Below are 17,253 nucleotides of genomic sequence, written 5' to 3' on the forward strand. Positions count from 1 at the left end.
AAGTAATGGACATTGGACATTCAGTCATTGTGCAGTAGCTTCAAAATGGACATGTGACAAACGTTGGTAGAAATCGCAGATCATTCTAGTTTAATGTTACAGTAAATGCCAGTAAGTGAATGTGAGTGAATGTGTGTGAGTGTATTTACAGTCAGAGTTCACATCCTGGTTCCTGTTGCCATTGATAACAAGGAAAAAGTCTGGTTTCACAGAAGCCAAAGTCAAGGCAGTTCAGTTCAGTTGAGTAAAGCTTAATATTCTGAAGGTGGCTCTTGGTTTAGTCCTGGTTTAGTCCTGGTTTAGTTTGTTATACCTCCATTGAGTAAAGCCTGATATTCTGAAGGTGGCTCTTGGTTTAGTCCTGGTTTAGTCCTGGTTTAGTTTGTTATACTTCCATTGAGTAAAGCCTAATATTCTGAAGGTGGTTCTTGGTTTAGTCGTACAATCAAGCAATTTATTGGCAATTATTATTCAGACGGTTAAGGCGGGTAATTGATCTTGTTGTTTTGTTGTTCAATAATTTCAGAGACGGTAGTCCAACTTGTCACTCAAGGAAAAAATCTATCTAAATATTGTTTACAGGCCAGGTTGTTTCAGATTTTATGTATGTTGGGCCTAAATTTATGACCATAGCGGCAACACTCAGTTCAGCACTATTGTCATTGCACAACAAAATCTACTTTAGATCATAATTCTGGAGGCTTGAATGAAATATAATTTGAAACCCAACAGCGATCTCTTGACAACCACAGCACCGTAAAAAGAATCTGTGATCAAATTAGGATGAGTATTTTAATCTGAAGTAAACTGCGCTGTCGATATTCAGTAGTAAGAAGCATGACATCAACATATAGCAAACGTATGTAATAAACAAGTACAAACCGTGTGATGAAACCAAAAATAATGTCCTTTTTATCTTGTCACCCTGAACTTTTCAAGGCCTGGCTGCTCCACAACCTTCAGCCGGGACAACTCACATAAACAAGAAACATTTGAGACATTGTTATTCTTGCTTCGTAACCTTGTAAGAGATCAATATTAAAATACCAGAAGCCATGTTCATTGATTGTAACATGCATTTGTCATTTCATAAGATAACAAACAGTTTTGTGTCGGTGGTGGTTGTAGGTTGGTGTCAGTAGTGGTTGTAGTTTGGTGTCAGTAGTGGTTGTAGTTTGATGTCAGTAGCGGTTGTAGTTTGGTGTCAGTAGTGGTTGTAGTTTGGTGTCAGTAGTGGTTGTAGTCTGGTGTCAGTAGTGGTTGTAGTTTGGTGTCAGTAGCGGTTGTAGTTTGGTGTCAGTAGTGGTTGTAGTTTGGTGTCAGTAGTGGTTGTAGTCTGGTGTCAGTAGTGGTTGTAGTTTGGTGTCAGTAGTGGTTGTAGTTTAGTGTCAGTAGTGGTTGTAGTTTGGTGTTATTGGTGGTTGTAGTTTGGTGTCAGTAGTGGTTGTAGTTTGGTGTCAGTAGTGGTTGTAGTTTAGTGTCAGTAGTGGTTGTAGTTTGGTGTCAGTAGTGGTTGTAGTTTGGTGTCAGTAGTGGTTGTAGTTTGGTGTCAGTAGTGGTTGTAGTTTGGTGTTGGTGTCAGTAGTTGTTGTAGTTTGGTGTCAGTAGTGGTTGTAGTTTGGTGTCAGTAGTGGTTGTAGTTTGGTGTCAGCAGTGGTTGTAGTTTGGTGTCAGTAGTTGTTGTGGTTTGGTGTCAGTAGTGGTTGTAGTTTGGTGTCAGTAGTGGTTGAAGTTTGGTGTCAGTAGTTGTTGTGGTTTGGTGTCAGTAGTGGTTGTAGTTTGGTGTCAGTGGTTGTTGTAGTTTGGTGTTGGTGTCAGTAATGGTTGTAGTTTGGTGTCAGTAGTTGTTGTAGTTTGGTGTCAGTGGTGGTTGTAGTTTGGTGTCAGTAGTGGTTGAAGTTTGGTGTCAGTAGTTGTTGTGGTTTGGTGTCAGTAGTGGTTGTAGTTTGGTGTCAGTGGTTGTTGTAGTTTGGTGTTGGTGTCAGTAATGGTTGTAGTTTGGTGTCAGTAGTTGTTGTAGTTTGGTGTCAGTGGTGGTTGAAGTTTGGTGTCAGTAGTGGTTGTAGTTTGGTGTCAGTAGTGGTTGTAGTTTGGTGTCAGTAGTGGTTGAAGTTTGGTGTCAGTGGTGGTTGTAGTTTGGTGTCAGTAGTGGTTGTAGTTTGGTGTCAGTGGTGGTTGTAGTTTAGTGTCAGTAGTGGTTGTAGTTTGGTGTCAGTAGTGGTTGAAGTTTGGTGTCAGTGGTGGTTGTAGTTTGGTGTCAGTAGTGGTTGTAGTTTGGTGTCAGTAGTGGTTGTAGTTTAGTGTCAGTAGTGGTTGTAGTTTGGTGTCAGTAGTGGTTGAAGTTTGGTGTCAGTGGTGGTTGTAGTTTGGTGTCAGTAGTGGTTGTAGTTTGGTGTCAGTGGTGGTTGTAGTTTGGTGTCAGTGGTGGTTGTAGTTTGGTGTCAGTAGTGGTTGTAGTTTGGTGTCAGTAGTGGTTGTAGTTTGGTGTCAGTGGTGGTTGTAGTTAGGTGTCATTGGTGGTTGTAGTTTGGTGTCAGTAGTTGTTGTAGTTTGGTGTCAGTAGTTGTTGTAGTTTGGTGTCAGTAGTTGTTGTAGTTTGGTGTCAGTAGTGGTTGTAGTTTGGTGTCAGTAGTGGTTGTAGTTTGGTGTCAGTAGTGGTTGTAGTTTGGTGTCAGTAGTGGTTGTAGTTTAGTGTCAGTAGTGGTTGTAGTTTGGTGTTATTGGTGGTTGTAGTTTGGTGTCAGTAGTGGTTGTAGTTTGGTGTCAGTAGTGGTTGTAGTTTAGTGTCAGTAGTGGTTGTAGTTTGGTGTCAGTAGTGGTTGTAGTTTGGTGTCAGTAGTGGTTGTAGTTTGGTGTCAGTAGTGGTTGTAGTTTGGTGTTGGTGTCAGTAGTTGTTGTAGTTTGGTGTCAGTAGTGGTTGTAGTTTGGTGTCAGTAGTGGTTGTAGTTTGGTGTCAGCAGTGGTTGTAGTCTGGTGTCAGTAGTGGTTGTAGTTTGGTGTCAGTAGTGGTTGTAGTTTGGTGTCAGTAGTGGTTGTAGTTTGATGTCAGTAGTGGTTGTAGTTTGGTTTCAGTAGTGGTTGTAGTTTGGTGTCAGTAGTGGTTGAAGTTTGGTGTCAGTGGCGGTTGTAGTTTGGTGTCAGTAGTGGTTGTAGTTTGGTGTCAGTGGTGGTTGTAGTTTGGTGTCAGTGGTGGTTGTAGTTTGGTGTCAGTAGTGGTTGTAGTTTGGTGTCAGTAGTGGTTGTAGTTTGGTGTCAGTGGTGGTTGTAGTTAGGTGTCATTGGTGGTTGTAGTTTGGTGTCAGTAGTTGTTGTAGTTTGGTGTCAGTAGTTGTTGTAGTTTGGTGTCAGTAGTTGTTGTAGTTTGGTGTCAGTAGTGGTTGTAGTTTGGTGTCAGTAGTGGTTGTAGTTTGGTGTCAGTAGTGGTTGTAGTTTGGTGTCAGTAGTGGTTGTAGTTTAGTGTCAGTAGTGGTTGTAGTTTGGTGTTATTGGTGGTTGTAGTTTGGTGTCAGTAGTGGTTGTAGTTTGGTGTCAGTAGTGGTTGTAGTTTAGTGTCAGTAGTGGTTGTAGTTTGGTGTCAGTAGTGGTTGTAGTTTGGTGTCAGTAGTGGTTGTAGTTTGGTGTCAGTAGTGGTTGTAGTTTGGTGTTGGTGTCAGTAGTTGTTGTAGTTTGGTGTCAGTAGTGGTTGTAGTTTGGTGTCAGTAGTGGTTGTAGTTTGGTGTCAGCAGTGGTTGTAGTCTGGTGTCAGTAGTGGTTGTAGTTTGGTGTCAGTAGTGGTTGTAGTTTGGTGTCAGTAGTGGTTGTAGTTTGATGTCAGTAGTGGTTGTAGTTTGGTTTCAGTAGTGGTTGTAGTTTGGTGTCAGTAGTGGTTGTAGTTTGGTGTCAGTAGTGGTTGTAGTTTGGTGTCAGTAGTGGTTGTAGTTTGGTGTCAGTAGTTGTTGTAGTTTGGTTTCAGTAGTTGTTGTAGTTTGGTGTCAGTAGTTGTTGTAGTTTGGTTTCAGTAGTCGTTGTAGTTTGGTGTCAGTAGTTGTTGTAGTTTGGTTTCAGTAGTTGTTGTAGTTTGGTGTCAGTAGTTGTTGTAGTTTGGTTTCAGTAGTTGTTGTAGTTTGGTGTCAGTAGTGGTTGTAGTTTGGTTTCAGTAGTTGTTGTAGTTTGGTGTCATTACTGGTTGTAGTTTGGTTTCAGTAGTTGTTGTAGTTTGGTGTCAGTAGTTGTTGTAGTTTGGTTTCAGTAGTTGTTGTAGTTTGGTGTCAGTAGTTGTTGTAGTTTGGTTTCAGTAGTTGTTGTAGTTTGGTGTCAGTAGTGGTTGTAGTCTGGTGTCAGTAGTTGTTGTAGTTTGGTGTCAGTAGTTGTTGTAGTTTGGTGTCAGTAATGGTTGTAGTCTGGTGTCAGTAGTTTCTGTAGTTTGGTGTCAGTAGTTGTTGTAGTTTGGTGTCAGTGGTGGTTGAAGTTTGGTGTCAGTAGTGGTTGTAGTTTGGTGTCAGTAGTGGTTGTAGTTTGGTGTCAGTAGTTGTTGTAGTTTGGTGTCAGTAGTTGTTGTAGTTTGGTGTCAGTAGTGGTTGTAGTTTGGTGTCAGTAGTTGTTGTAGTTTGGTGTCAGTAGTTGTTGTAGTTTGGTGTCAGTAGTTGTTGTAGTTTGGTGTCAGTAGTTGTTGTAGTTTGGTGTCAGTAGTGGTTGTAGTTTGGTGTCAGTAGTTGTTGTAGTTTGGTGTCAGTAGTTGTTGTAGTTTGGTGTCAGTAGTTGTTGTAGTTTGGTGTCAGTAGTTGTTGTAGTTTGGTGTCAGTAGTGGTTGTAGTTTGGTGTCAGTAGTTGTTGTAGTTTGGTGTCAGTAGTTGTTGTAGTTTGGTGTCAGTACTTGTTGTAGTTTGGTGTCAGTAGTGGTTGTAGTTTGGTGTCAGTAGTTGTTGTAGTTTGGTGTCAGTAGTTGTTGTAGTTTGGTGTCAGTAGTTGTTGTAGTTTGGTGTCAGTAGTTGTTGTAGTTTGGTGTCAGTAGTGGTTGTAGTTTGGTGTCAGTAGTGGTTGTAGTTTGGTGTCAGTGGTGGTTGTAGTTTGGTGTCAGTGGTGGTTGTAGTTTGGTGTCAGTAGTGGTTGTAGTTTGGTGTCAGTAGTGGTTGTAGTTTGGTGTCAGTGGTGGTTGTAGTTAGGTGTCATTGGTGGTTGTAGTTTGGTGTCAGTAGTTGTTGTAGTTTGGTGTCAGTAGTTGTTGTAGTTTGGTGTCAGTAGTTGTTGTAGTTTGGTGTCAGTAGTGGTTGTAGTTTGGTGTCAGTAGTGGTTGTAGTTTGGTGTCAGTAGTGGTTGTAGTTTGGTGTCAGTAGTGGTTGTAGTTTAGTGTCAGTAGTGGTTGTAGTTTGGTGTTATTGGTGGTTGTAGTTTGGTGTCAGTAGTGGTTGTAGTTTGGTGTCAGTAGTGGTTGTAGTTTAGTGTCAGTAGTGGTTGTAGTTTGGTGTCAGTAGTGGTTGTAGTTTGGTGTCAGTAGTGGTTGTAGTTTGGTGTCAGTAGTGGTTGTAGTTTGGTGTTGGTGTCAGTAGTTGTTGTAGTTTGGTGTCAGTAGTGGTTGTAGTTTGGTGTCAGTAGTGGTTGTAGTTTGGTGTCAGCAGTGGTTGTAGTCTGGTGTCAGTAGTGGTTGTAGTTTGGTGTCAGTAGTGGTTGTAGTTTGGTGTCAGTAGTGGTTGTAGTTTGATGTCAGTAGTGGTTGTAGTTTGGTTTCAGTAGTGGTTGTAGTTTGGTGTCAGTAGTGGTTGTAGTTTGGTGTCAGTAGTGGTTGTAGTTTGGTGTCAGTAGTGGTTGTAGTTTGGTGTCAGTAGTTGTTGTAGTTTGGTTTCAGTAGTTGTTGTAGTTTGGTGTCAGTAGTTGTTGTAGTTTGGTTTCAGTAGTCGTTGTAGTTTGGTGTCAGTAGTTGTTGTAGTTTGGTTTCAGTAGTTGTTGTAGTTTGGTGTCAGTAGTTGTTGTAGTTTGGTTTCAGTAGTTGTTGTAGTTTGGTGTCAGTAGTGGTTGTAGTTTGGTTTCAGTAGTTGTTGTAGTTTGGTGTCATTACTGGTTGTAGTTTGGTTTCAGTAGTTGTTGTAGTTTGGTGTCAGTAGTTGTTGTAGTTTGGTTTCAGTAGTTGTTGTAGTTTGGTGTCAGTAGTTGTTGTAGTTTGGTTTCAGTAGTTGTTGTAGTTTGGTGTCAGTAGTGGTTGTAGTCTGGTGTCAGTAGTTGTTGTAGTTTGGTGTCAGTAGTTGTTGTAGTTTGGTGTCAGTAATGGTTGTAGTCTGGTGTCAGTAGTTTCTGTAGTTTGGTGTCAGTAGTTGTTGTAGTTTGGTGTCAGTGGTGGTTGAAGTTTGGTGTCAGTAGTGGTTGTAGTTTGGTGTCAGTAGTGGTTGTAGTTTGGTGTCAGTAGTTGTTGTAGTTTGGTGTCAGTAGTTGTTGTAGTTTGGTGTCAGTAGTGGTTGTAGTTTGGTGTCAGTAGTTGTTGTAGTTTGGTGTCAGTAGTTGTTGTAGTTTGGTGTCAGTAGTTGTTGTAGTTTGGTGTCAGTAGTTGTTGTAGTTTGGTGTCAGTAGTGGTTGTAGTTTGGTGTCAGTAGTTGTTGTAGTTTGGTGTCAGTAGTTGTTGTAGTTTGGTGTCAGTAGTTGTTGTAGTTTGGTGTCAGTAGTTGTTGTAGTTTGGTGTCAGTAGTGGTTGTAGTTTGGTGTCAGTAGTTGTTGTAGTTTGGTGTCAGTAGTTGTTGTAGTTTGGTGTCAGTACTTGTTGTAGTTTGGTGTCAGTACTTGTTGTAGTTTGGTGTCAGTAGTGGCTGATGGTTTGTAACTAACTGGAAAACCTGTTTACTGACTTAAGTGCTAAATTCAACACATTTTTATCCCATAAACTTGTGGATACTTGTTGACAATGTCGTGTCAATCAGTAGTTGAAGATAGAGTAGCAGACAACGGACTTTCAGCTATTTCTTTTGAAAATTTTAACCTTTCGTATAATAGATCTAATTATGTCATGTATTTTAACGTGACCTTCGGCTGAAATTTGCTTCCAAAACAAATGAGACTCATCAAAGGCACTATCTCTTATCAGATTAACCTCTTCAATGTCAGACAGTAACCATGCCTACATTTTATAACTCATTTATAGAGAGCATTTTCACTTTTTCCTGCGGCTGCTGCTACAACTCAATCCCTGGACAGAATAAAAGCTGCAGAACATTGTAGAGAAACCAAACCATTGTACTTCTTCTGTACTTTGTCTGTTACCAGTGCTGGAAAGTAATTTTTTTCCAGTGTATACTTTTTACTTTTACATTACTATATTTGAGAGAAGTAAAATGGTTTGAGGGGTTATATTTTAGCACATTTATGTTGACATTTTGTGAAGATCTGTGAAGTTGCAGAAATGTTGAAAAATAATTATTTTAAAATAACAGGTAATAGTGCTGAGATCAAAACTTGAATCCCTCTGTGATGTCATCAGTGTGCGACGTGCCATGGAAAACAGAGCCAATTTAAGCTTAACTCACAGTTTAAATGATAACTTAACAAAATAAAGGCGTTATCTGGTATATCGTTTGTCAAATCATAACTGTTGTATAATATATGGATTTCGGCTCTTGTTTTTGGTTTGGTTGCTAGGTAACAGTTGTGGAATTACCTCTACCTATGTCATATGTGCTGCCCATGTCCAACCAGGAAGTACAATTATAAACTTTTCAAAAATGGTCAAACTGGGGACAAATAGGCAAAATATTTAGTAAAATCTTACACTGAATTGGGGTAGCCACATTTCAGTAAAATGTGTGGTCTTTAAGTAGATTTTTATATGTGATACTTTTACTTGTACATTTTTGCTCTTGTAGCCTTCTAACAATAACTGGTGCATGAAGTCTACTCAATGTGCTTTATTATTAGATTGATGTAGTCCCACTGTTGTTATAATAAATGTGCCATATTACGTATTGTACATCTATAACTCCTGAAGCCTCATTGGTTATTCCTTCTTTACTTCTGTCTCATTGCACACTACAACTCACTGCCTCTCTTATCTCTCTTGGTTTGTTTTTTGTCAATAAAACAATGGCTTCTCTGAACCTGCTCAGCACTAAAGAAGCAAATTCTCTTCTCAATAGACAGAAAGTTCAAGTTACTGAAGGAGGATTAGGGCGGTTGGATGATTTAGGGCGAAACTAGTTCACAACAAAGCTAACAGTTGTGAAGTAAATATTTGTGTAGAAAACAAGGATAAACAGTACAACCAATAAATGTCTTAATAACGGACCATTAAACAGAAAATAGATTTAAGACAGAGCGATTATTATTTTAATTTTACTTTTAAATAATAACATTTAAAAGTAAAATGGCCTGTATAATGTGGCCTGAATAATTACTGATTTGAGCTGGTAAGATTTTGTCCTTAACACCTGATTCACGATGCAGTGTTCAAGCAATCCTCACACACACAAAAACAACCGCAGAAAGTATTGTTAAGATACAAATGACATGATGTTTCCTTACAATAAGTCTCTTCATGTGTGTCATGGATGCGTTTAGCAGCAGACAGCAACTAGAGCGTGAGATCTGAATCATCCTATAGATGAACACTTTGTCAACACACACCGAACTGAGCCCAAACATGCTTTAATGAGGCTGCCATTTTGTGAACAGTGAAGTGAAATGATAAAACTACTATGTTCATTTTTCAGCGAGAGAGAATAAGATTAAGATGGATGAAACGTATAAACAAAAATGAGTAGTAAAACCTTTTAATCTTATGTTTAGTTCAGGTCCTTGTGTTGGTGACGGCTGATCCGTGACAATAACACTGTTTCCGAGGCCTTTACACATTTCCATTTGTTTTGGAGGAAGTGGGCAGTTTATTTACATCATTGCACTGGTTTCAGAAGGTCCTAAGTGCAAATAGTATAAACAACAACCTGCCTGTAATGTATTCAGGTTTGAATTCTTAAAAATTATAGTATAAGCTTCAAACCAACTGGTATAGGCCTATAGTAGTAGCAGCATTAGTGTGGTACAGCCGTACTGTTCCCTTCATGAAAAATACTGTATTTAAAAATAATTCTACTTGTTGAGAAAGACACTTTATGGTCAAATGACATGTTACACAATGATTATTCAAATGTGTGTGACTAATTCATGGTTACAGAGGCCAAAAACTTTAACAAAATGAAACAAAATGACCAAAATATAAGTCGAGTGAAGTTCATTTTTTCAAAAGAGCCTTATTTTCGACCAAACTGTAACTTTTGCATTCCAGCTCGATTAGACTAACCCTCTTAACTACACAAAAAAGACTCAGAGGCATAAATAATATCTCCACTGCACTTTGTAAGTGTGGATGAGCCACCTGAGTCTGTTCTTCAAACTGACCAAATTCTAGGAAATGGCCCAAAAACAGAAGTACAGTAGTAAATGACACAACCCCAGCCACACACAGTTATAGAGATGTGAAAGTCAGATTTAATTTCACAGTCTTTCATATCGTACAATGACAGCGCACTTCTCATAATGGCCGCATTGTCTTTGAACGCAGCTGCGACGAGGCCCACGGATTATTGTACCAACCTTCAAAGAAAAAGATGTGCCGAATCAGTTTTGCAGCGCAGACACATGACAGGGAGCGAGAAGGACAAAATACACGTGTTGAAATGTCACACGGCTCTGTCTTAACCTCATGGTGTCTTTAGTAATTGTCTTCTGTGCAATGAGGAACTGATCTTTTGAAAGAGATAAAGTCTAAGAGAAAAACAATAATGGGCTTGTCTTTGTCTCAGTGAATGGGCCCCACATTAACCTGAGAATGCTCCTCCTGGACCATTATACCTTGAACAAATAACATCTTGACGTGAGACAGTCCTGATATTAAGGTTACGAGACTGAATGAAGATGTAGTATTTGGAAAGATTTGAAGTTTAAAAGGTTTGGACGTACCGGCTATGTTTGAACAACAGCTTTTGTCAGTGAACTTTACCTGTGTAAATTTGTATTGTTAAAACCACTGAAGGCCTTTGACCTTTTCTTAATTCATTACTTTCACCACCATCTTAAAGAAGGAAACTATCAAGCAGCTGGTCAAATAAAAAAAAAAGAGTTGAATAAACCATTCTTGGATGATTCAGGATCAGTTTGTACTCTAAACTCACAAATTAAACATAAAACAAATTTTAAAATGTATAGGTCTAAGTCAGGATTTTTTATACATCCCTATAAACATTTTTTGGTGAAATTACCTTCAGCTTTTAGAGTGGTATTGTCAAAACCCAACAATCAGACTCCAGACAGTAAATAAGATAAGATAAGATAAGATATTCCTTTATTGTCCCACATGGGGAAATTTCATTGGTGCAACGCAGGTAGATACAGAGGTAGATACAGAAGAATCAGACAACAGAGGCCAAAACTCCAGAGTCTCAGCTGCACAAAGAGTTGTCTGTGCTCAGTTTGAATCAGGGCTCATTTTAGTCAGATATTTTAGGGAAACTACTTCAACTTCTTCAACAGTGTTATAGTAAAAGCTCTGTACACAGGTCCCTGGCGCTTCACTGGAATTGCCCACTGCTTTTCCCCTGCGACCTTCAACCGTTTTCAAAGGATTTCCTTTGCAAATACTTGAGTTGAAGACAAGCGGAAGGAGCAATAGTGGATGCAGAGACGTTTGTAATGTTATTAAATGAGAAAATGATAGCTTTGATTTGGAAGATATCTCTCTTTAACTGTGGATGAGAGTGAAAACGAGATGGAGCGGCCGAGGAGCATGATGGTTCTGCTGTTGAAATGGAACGTGCACAGCAGAATAGAGCTCTACATGCAAACTAATCAAGGGGAAATATTGGCGGATTGGTTGAGAAGAAAAGGTGTCAGGCTATGATTGGCTGAAAGTGATACATTTAGGAACAAGTAAAGAAAATAAGTGTTCATGGGTCATTTATTCCAATAAAAAGTACAGTTCTATTGGACTGAACCAAGGACAAACAACATTTTCTCTGTTTAGACCTGTCTGATGATGTGAAAGAATTGAGAGAAGTGAAATAATGAAAAGGAGGATAGAAAAGGAGAAGCAGATTTCAATTTGGTGAAGTTAAAAGGCGCTTTCAGGAGAACAGGAACAGTTGCTGCAGTGTGTCCTGACTCGGCCTTGTACTTTCCCCTGAGGGATTTAGACAAAGGGCAGTTAAAAGGTCTCACAGTGAACAGTATTTATTCTCTGGGCTTGTAGAAAAGACTAAAAGAGTAATTTTCCTCTTCCAAATACAGCAGTTATTCTAAAAATCCATTGATCACCAGGTGTTTTGTGCAAACCAAAAATCAATGATTGGCTTATCTGATTATTCCAGTAAACAGATTTTCACTGGCCATGTAAATGTACCCAGTGTCTGGCAGAGCACTAATTGGTAATTGCACTTCTGTTTAGGATTCAGATGTGTTTACAGTGAAAACCTTTATCAATGTTAGTCCTTGTTTAGACTTGGTTTGTCCTTGTACATTTACAGTTTAATCAAGGTTTAGGCCTTTTGTATGTGTCTATAGCCCCATTCACACATAATTCCCAGTAAATTCCCAAGTCCAGATTGCCAGAACACTCAGCTCTGACCCACATCCACACACACTTCCGTCCCAGAATATTGCCAGGTTTGCTCTGTTCACACTTAACATTTTTCCCTCTGTATTCTATCACTAACCATGGAATCCAAGCTCGTAGCCACAGAAACGAGCAGTGATTTGGCGATTTTCTGGCTTTATTCACACATATGCCTTCCCTGCATTTGTCCTGGTGATTTACCAGAGAGATTGCCAGATCAAAAATGCAGGAAATTCAGTTCTGGCTTCATTCACACATGTCGCTGCTCTGGTAATTTACCAGTGAAATTCCCAGGTCAGGCAACAGGTGTAAATGGGGCCTATATCTTTTGTTTTATTTTAGACTTGTGTAGTTTGTGTGGGTTCAGATCCTGATGTAGACGTGGCTTATAGTCTTGGATCCATCATAACGTTTGCACTGTAACATTGAAAAATACTGATATCTAGACCACTGAAACTAACATGCGAGCTGACTGCTGCAACTAACAAGTATTTTGCTGTCTATTAATCTAACAATTATTCCTTTGATTAATTTATTCTATTAATTGATTGCAAAAGACCTGTGAAGATGTTTTTTTTTGTTTTTTTCAGATAAAATTTGTCCCAGATAAAGCTAAAATGAAGCCGCCTGAGGATATCTTTATCGAGTTCACATGCAGACACAATGGATTTTTCATCAGAAATATGTAGGCTACATGTTTCCTGCGTCATTCAGATGTAATGCATTGTTGGAGCCATACAACTCTTTTCATAGCAGATGGCATGTTTTGAAGACCGCATAGTCCAGATATTTATTTGTTTTTAATTCCGTCTTAAATGTCTCTTAATTGTGTAAATGTTTTTATGATTTGTGCGCGGTTTTATTTTTCATTTCGCAGTTTGATTTTTTTCAGGTCGCTTGTGAAAAAGAGGTCTCGGTCTCAATGGGTTCTCACTCACCAGGTTATATAAAGGTTAATAAAGAAAGAAATACACTTCCACAATGTGGCGTTAAAAACAAATATATCTTCGTAAAAACAAGCAGGCGACTTCACCAGCCCGTTAGATCTGTACATAAGCAACCTCTGACTGTAAAAAGCATGTTTTTAAATGTTTTCTTTGTTTTTTACAAGTGGTTGACTCATGAGAAAAGTTCCTCAGTGCACCTTTGCAATTGTAAAAATAATCAGATACTATAGACCAGGACAAACTGGCATCCCGCGGGCCAAATCCGGCCCACTATGGTTATGATAAAATGGGCCATGGGCTGGACCACATTACAATGAAGTCACATCTTCTCTGGCCTCTAGTGAACAGCAGCAGAGATGCCACAATAAGCACCAAGCAAAATGGTCTGGCCCAATGTGGTAAAATGGGCCATGGGCTTGACCATATTGCTTGGTGCTAATTGGTAACCTGAGTTTGTCCTATGTTACTGTAGCTCTGTTCTTCAGTACCACTGTACTGTGCTTTTAACACTAATCAGGACCAGGACTAGACCACAGAATCTGAACCAGATAATACGTCCATCAAATCAGAAGTAACCATGACTTCTGGTTTCATAAATACTGGAATGTTTGGTGGGTTGATTGAAACTTGCCGTGTAACTATGATTTGTGTCCCGTGTTTACTGTGAGAACCAGGATTTCAACTGTTTCCAGGCGGATGAGCTGAATAAAGCTCTGTGAGAAGAATGTACTTCTGTTGATCTTTTGTCAGGGCCATTTTGAACCCATCACCATGGAAACAGAGGTCGGAGGTGAAGCTCTTGACGTTTCTGCTGCTCAAGGAAATAACATGACATATTGTTAAAACATTATTTCAAAGAAGGTAAAAAAGAATCTCTTGTTCAATAATAACGCTCAGGTAGTAACAGCATCATTATGTGTTTAAGGCAAATAAATACAAATGAACTTATAAATTAAGTCCTTCCCCTTGTGGATCAATAAAGTTTAAGATTAAAAAAGAAACAAATCAAACCTGCTCAATCCGAGCATCTGAGGATTATTTCTCTACAATCTTTTCTGTGACGTTAATAAAAAAAATGGATTGTCTATATCTTATGACATATTCTAATGAGACACAAAAGTTTGTAGATGTAGGTGCTATTTCTGGGTTTCAAATGTTAAGGGCTTGGTCACGAATATAAATAATACACTCCAATCATTTACCTGGCTGGATATGTTTGTTATGAGAATGGCACCGTTGTCCCACAGTGGGCAAGGCAATTTTAGTTGTAGAGCACAATTCATACACAAGGCAATTCAAATTGCTTCACACAACAGGAAAAACATGACAGAAGTGCCAGTGACAGAAGTGCTAGTGACAGAAGTGCTAGTGACAGAAGTGCCAGTGACAGAAGTGCCAGTGACAGAAGTGCCAGTGACAGAAGTGCTAGTGACAGAAGTGCCAGTGACAGAAGTGCCAGTGACAGAAGTGCCAGTGACAGAAGTGCCAGTGACAGAAGTGCCAGTGACAGAAGTGCTAGTGACAGAAGTGCCAGTGACAGAAGTGCCAGTGACAGAAGTGCCAGTGACAGAAGTGCTAGTGACAGAAGTGCCAGTGACAGAAGTGCCAGTGACAGAAGTGCCAGTGACAGAAGTGCCAGTGACAGAAGTGCTAGTGACAGAAGTGCCAGTGACAGAAGTGCCAGTGACAGAAGTGCCAGTGACAGAAGTGCCAGTGACAGAAGTGCTAGTGACAGAAGTGCCAGTGACAGAAGTGCCAGTGACAGAAGTGCCAGTGACAGAAGTGCTAGTGACAGAAGTGCCAGTGACAGAAGTGCCAGTGACAGAAGTGCCAGTGACAGAAGTGCCAGTGACAGAAGTGCTAGTGACAGAAGTGCCAGTGACAGAAGTGCCAGTGACAGAAGTGCCAGTGACAGAAGTGCTAGTGACAGAAGTGCCAGTGACAGAAGTGCCAGTGACAGAAGTGCCAGTGACAGAAGTGCCAGTGACAGAAGTGCTAGTGACAGAAGTGCCAGTGACAGAAGTGCCAGTGACAAAAGTGCCAGTGACAGAAGTGCTAGTGACAGAAGTGCCAGTGACAGAAGTGCCAGTGACAGAAGTGCCAGTGACAGAAGTGCCAGTGACAGAAGTGCTAGTGACAGAAGTGCCAGTGACAGAAGTGCCAGTGACAGAAGTGCCAGTGACAGAAGTGCCAGTGACAGAAGTGCTAGTGACAGAAGTGCCAGTGACAGAAGTGCCAGTGACAGAAGTGCTAGTGACAGAAGTGCCAGTGACAGAAGTGCCAGTGACAGAAGTGCCAGTGACAGAAGTGCCAGTGACAGAAGTGCTAGTGACAGAAGTGCCAGTGACAGAAGTGCCAGTGACAGAAGTGCCAGTGACAGAAGTGCTAGTGACAGAAGTGCCAGTGACAGAAGTGCCAGTGACAGAAGTGCCAGTGACAGAAGTGCTAGTGACAGAAGTGCTAGTGACAGAAGTGCCAGTGACAGAAGTGCTAGTGACAGAAGTGCTAGTGACAGAAGTGCCAGTGACAGAAGTGCCAGTGACAGAAGTGCCAGCAGTCCCAGTGATGTCCACCCAGTCCTCCTCAGAAACAGAATTAACAGTTTACCTTCAAGCACAAAAAGACAATATTACAATCTGTAACTCAAAGTAGCTCTTTGTTGTGGGTTAAATTGCAATCTCAGTGTGCAACTACCCAGTCACCCCAGCACTGTGATCATCAAGTTTTCAGAGGACACAGCCATCTTGAGACTCATGGACACAGATGTGGACATCACAGTGCACAGATCCCAGGTGGAGCATTTCGTACACTGGAGTGATGATCATCATCATCATCTCACTGTCAACGGGAAAAAAACATTTGTGAGACCACACCCCACTTTCCATCCACGGCAGTGGCCAGTGAGGTCGGTCATGTACATTCTTTATTACCTGGGTGTCCACATTGACTCCAGTCTGGACGTCGCTATAGGGATAAGATTGATGTTATTGTAATATGAATGATTCTAGTATCTATGTCATGTGTGGCAGCTTGTGTGTACCAGACAAATTCCTACAGGATAAATATCTTGAATCTTAAACTAGACAATTAGTGCTTTTATGTTTTAATTGTGTGGTTTGTGAGTGAGTTGATGGGTTTTTCTTATCCGGACACATTTTGTTGCACTGTTGACTTTGTGTTAACTTATTTTTGACAAATTAAAGCTTTTAATTTGTCAAACAAATCTATGTTTTATCTTGGAACCGGGAAATAAATGTGTTTTCTATTCTATTATAGACGTTATGCAGACATCATAGTAATGATTGGCAAAAACACAGGAGAGTTAATGGTGAGTAAAGACATTTTCTCTTGTAAGAGCTCAAAACACAACTACAATGTGAAAAAGCTACTAGAATCTGATAACAAATGTAAAAATCTCCATCTCATTATTTAGTTAAACAGAACACTGCAGGTGCACTCACTTTTATCATTGATACAGACTTTGTGATCACACATAACTTGAACTCATTACCTTTCCTTCCTTAAATAAGATGTTTTCTAAGCATAGCAGCAGTGGTCCTGTTGTTTATCTGCTTTTATACAACTTTCATCTTGACTTTCTTCTTTTAAATGTCTAACTAAATGTTGACTTTTCACATTTGTCATTACCCGCCATTGACACTTGCTGCCTGCTTAACCTCTACAGCAAAGTTCTGAGTAACCTTGACCATAATAAGTCCCTAAATTAAAGTAAAGCCCTTTCATCATATGTGGTAACGGACCCTTTTTCAAATATAATCAAAAGGGGGAAAAACAATTCTCGACAAATGAAAACCATCCATTCTTTGTGGTCTTTAACCACCTCCAGTCACAGGCCGCACAACCACATTCACCAGAAGACGATGGGTGCAGTGTCTTCCACCAACAACCACGACACAACCAATCCCAGCTCTGTCACTGTGTTGTTGTCGGACGGCGGTTTGTTTTCTCACACGTCTTCATCCCCACAGAATCAGCTGTTGTGTCACTGACAGATGACGGCGCTTCTAAAGTGGGCCAAGCCAGGTTGTGGTGTTCACAAGGTTACAGCAAAACACTGATGGGAAACACTGATAGCAATCAAAACCACTGATCTTATGTAATGTTCATTTGAAGACACAATATGCATCCATTTATTCAGGGTTGTGCATAAAACGATAGTCAGATAATAATTGATAACTAAAACTGGTGCTGAAACAAGATAATCATAAGAACAAGAATTGACAGGAAACATTTGAATGGTCCCTCATCACATTTGTGTAATAGTGCGTTCAAACTTGCAAATTCATCACAAAATTGAGACTTAAATGGGACTAAACTAAAAACTAAATCTGGACTAGATCAAGACCAAACCAAGTCCACATCAAGACAAAAATGAACTAAATTTAGGACCTCATATTATACTATTATTTTGTGGCAAATACATCTTATCATCTAAAAAGTGCTGTTTAAAAAAAAAAATGTGATTGTCAAATTTAACCTTGGTATCCAAATCAAGGGAAAAAAACACAATGAATATCTATGACTATGACTATGCAACAGCCCACCTTTTGCTATTTTAAATTTATGATAACTTAATTAGCCTTAGTAAAGCAGGAATAAAGACTACTTTCATATTGGACAAATAGTTTAGTATGAAAAATGACATCTTTGTAACTACTTGATCATGGTGCTAGGGTGTTTAAAGTATTTATACTCTATTTGTCCTTTATGAATTTCTAAATGAACATT

Source organism: Eucyclogobius newberryi, unplaced genomic scaffold (genome assembly GCF_026437365.1).
Source record: "Eucyclogobius newberryi isolate DKJ021-1_F unplaced genomic scaffold, fEucNew1.0.hap1 SCAF_19, whole genome shotgun sequence".
Lineage (NCBI taxonomy): Eukaryota > Metazoa > Chordata > Actinopteri > Gobiiformes > Gobiidae > Eucyclogobius > Eucyclogobius newberryi.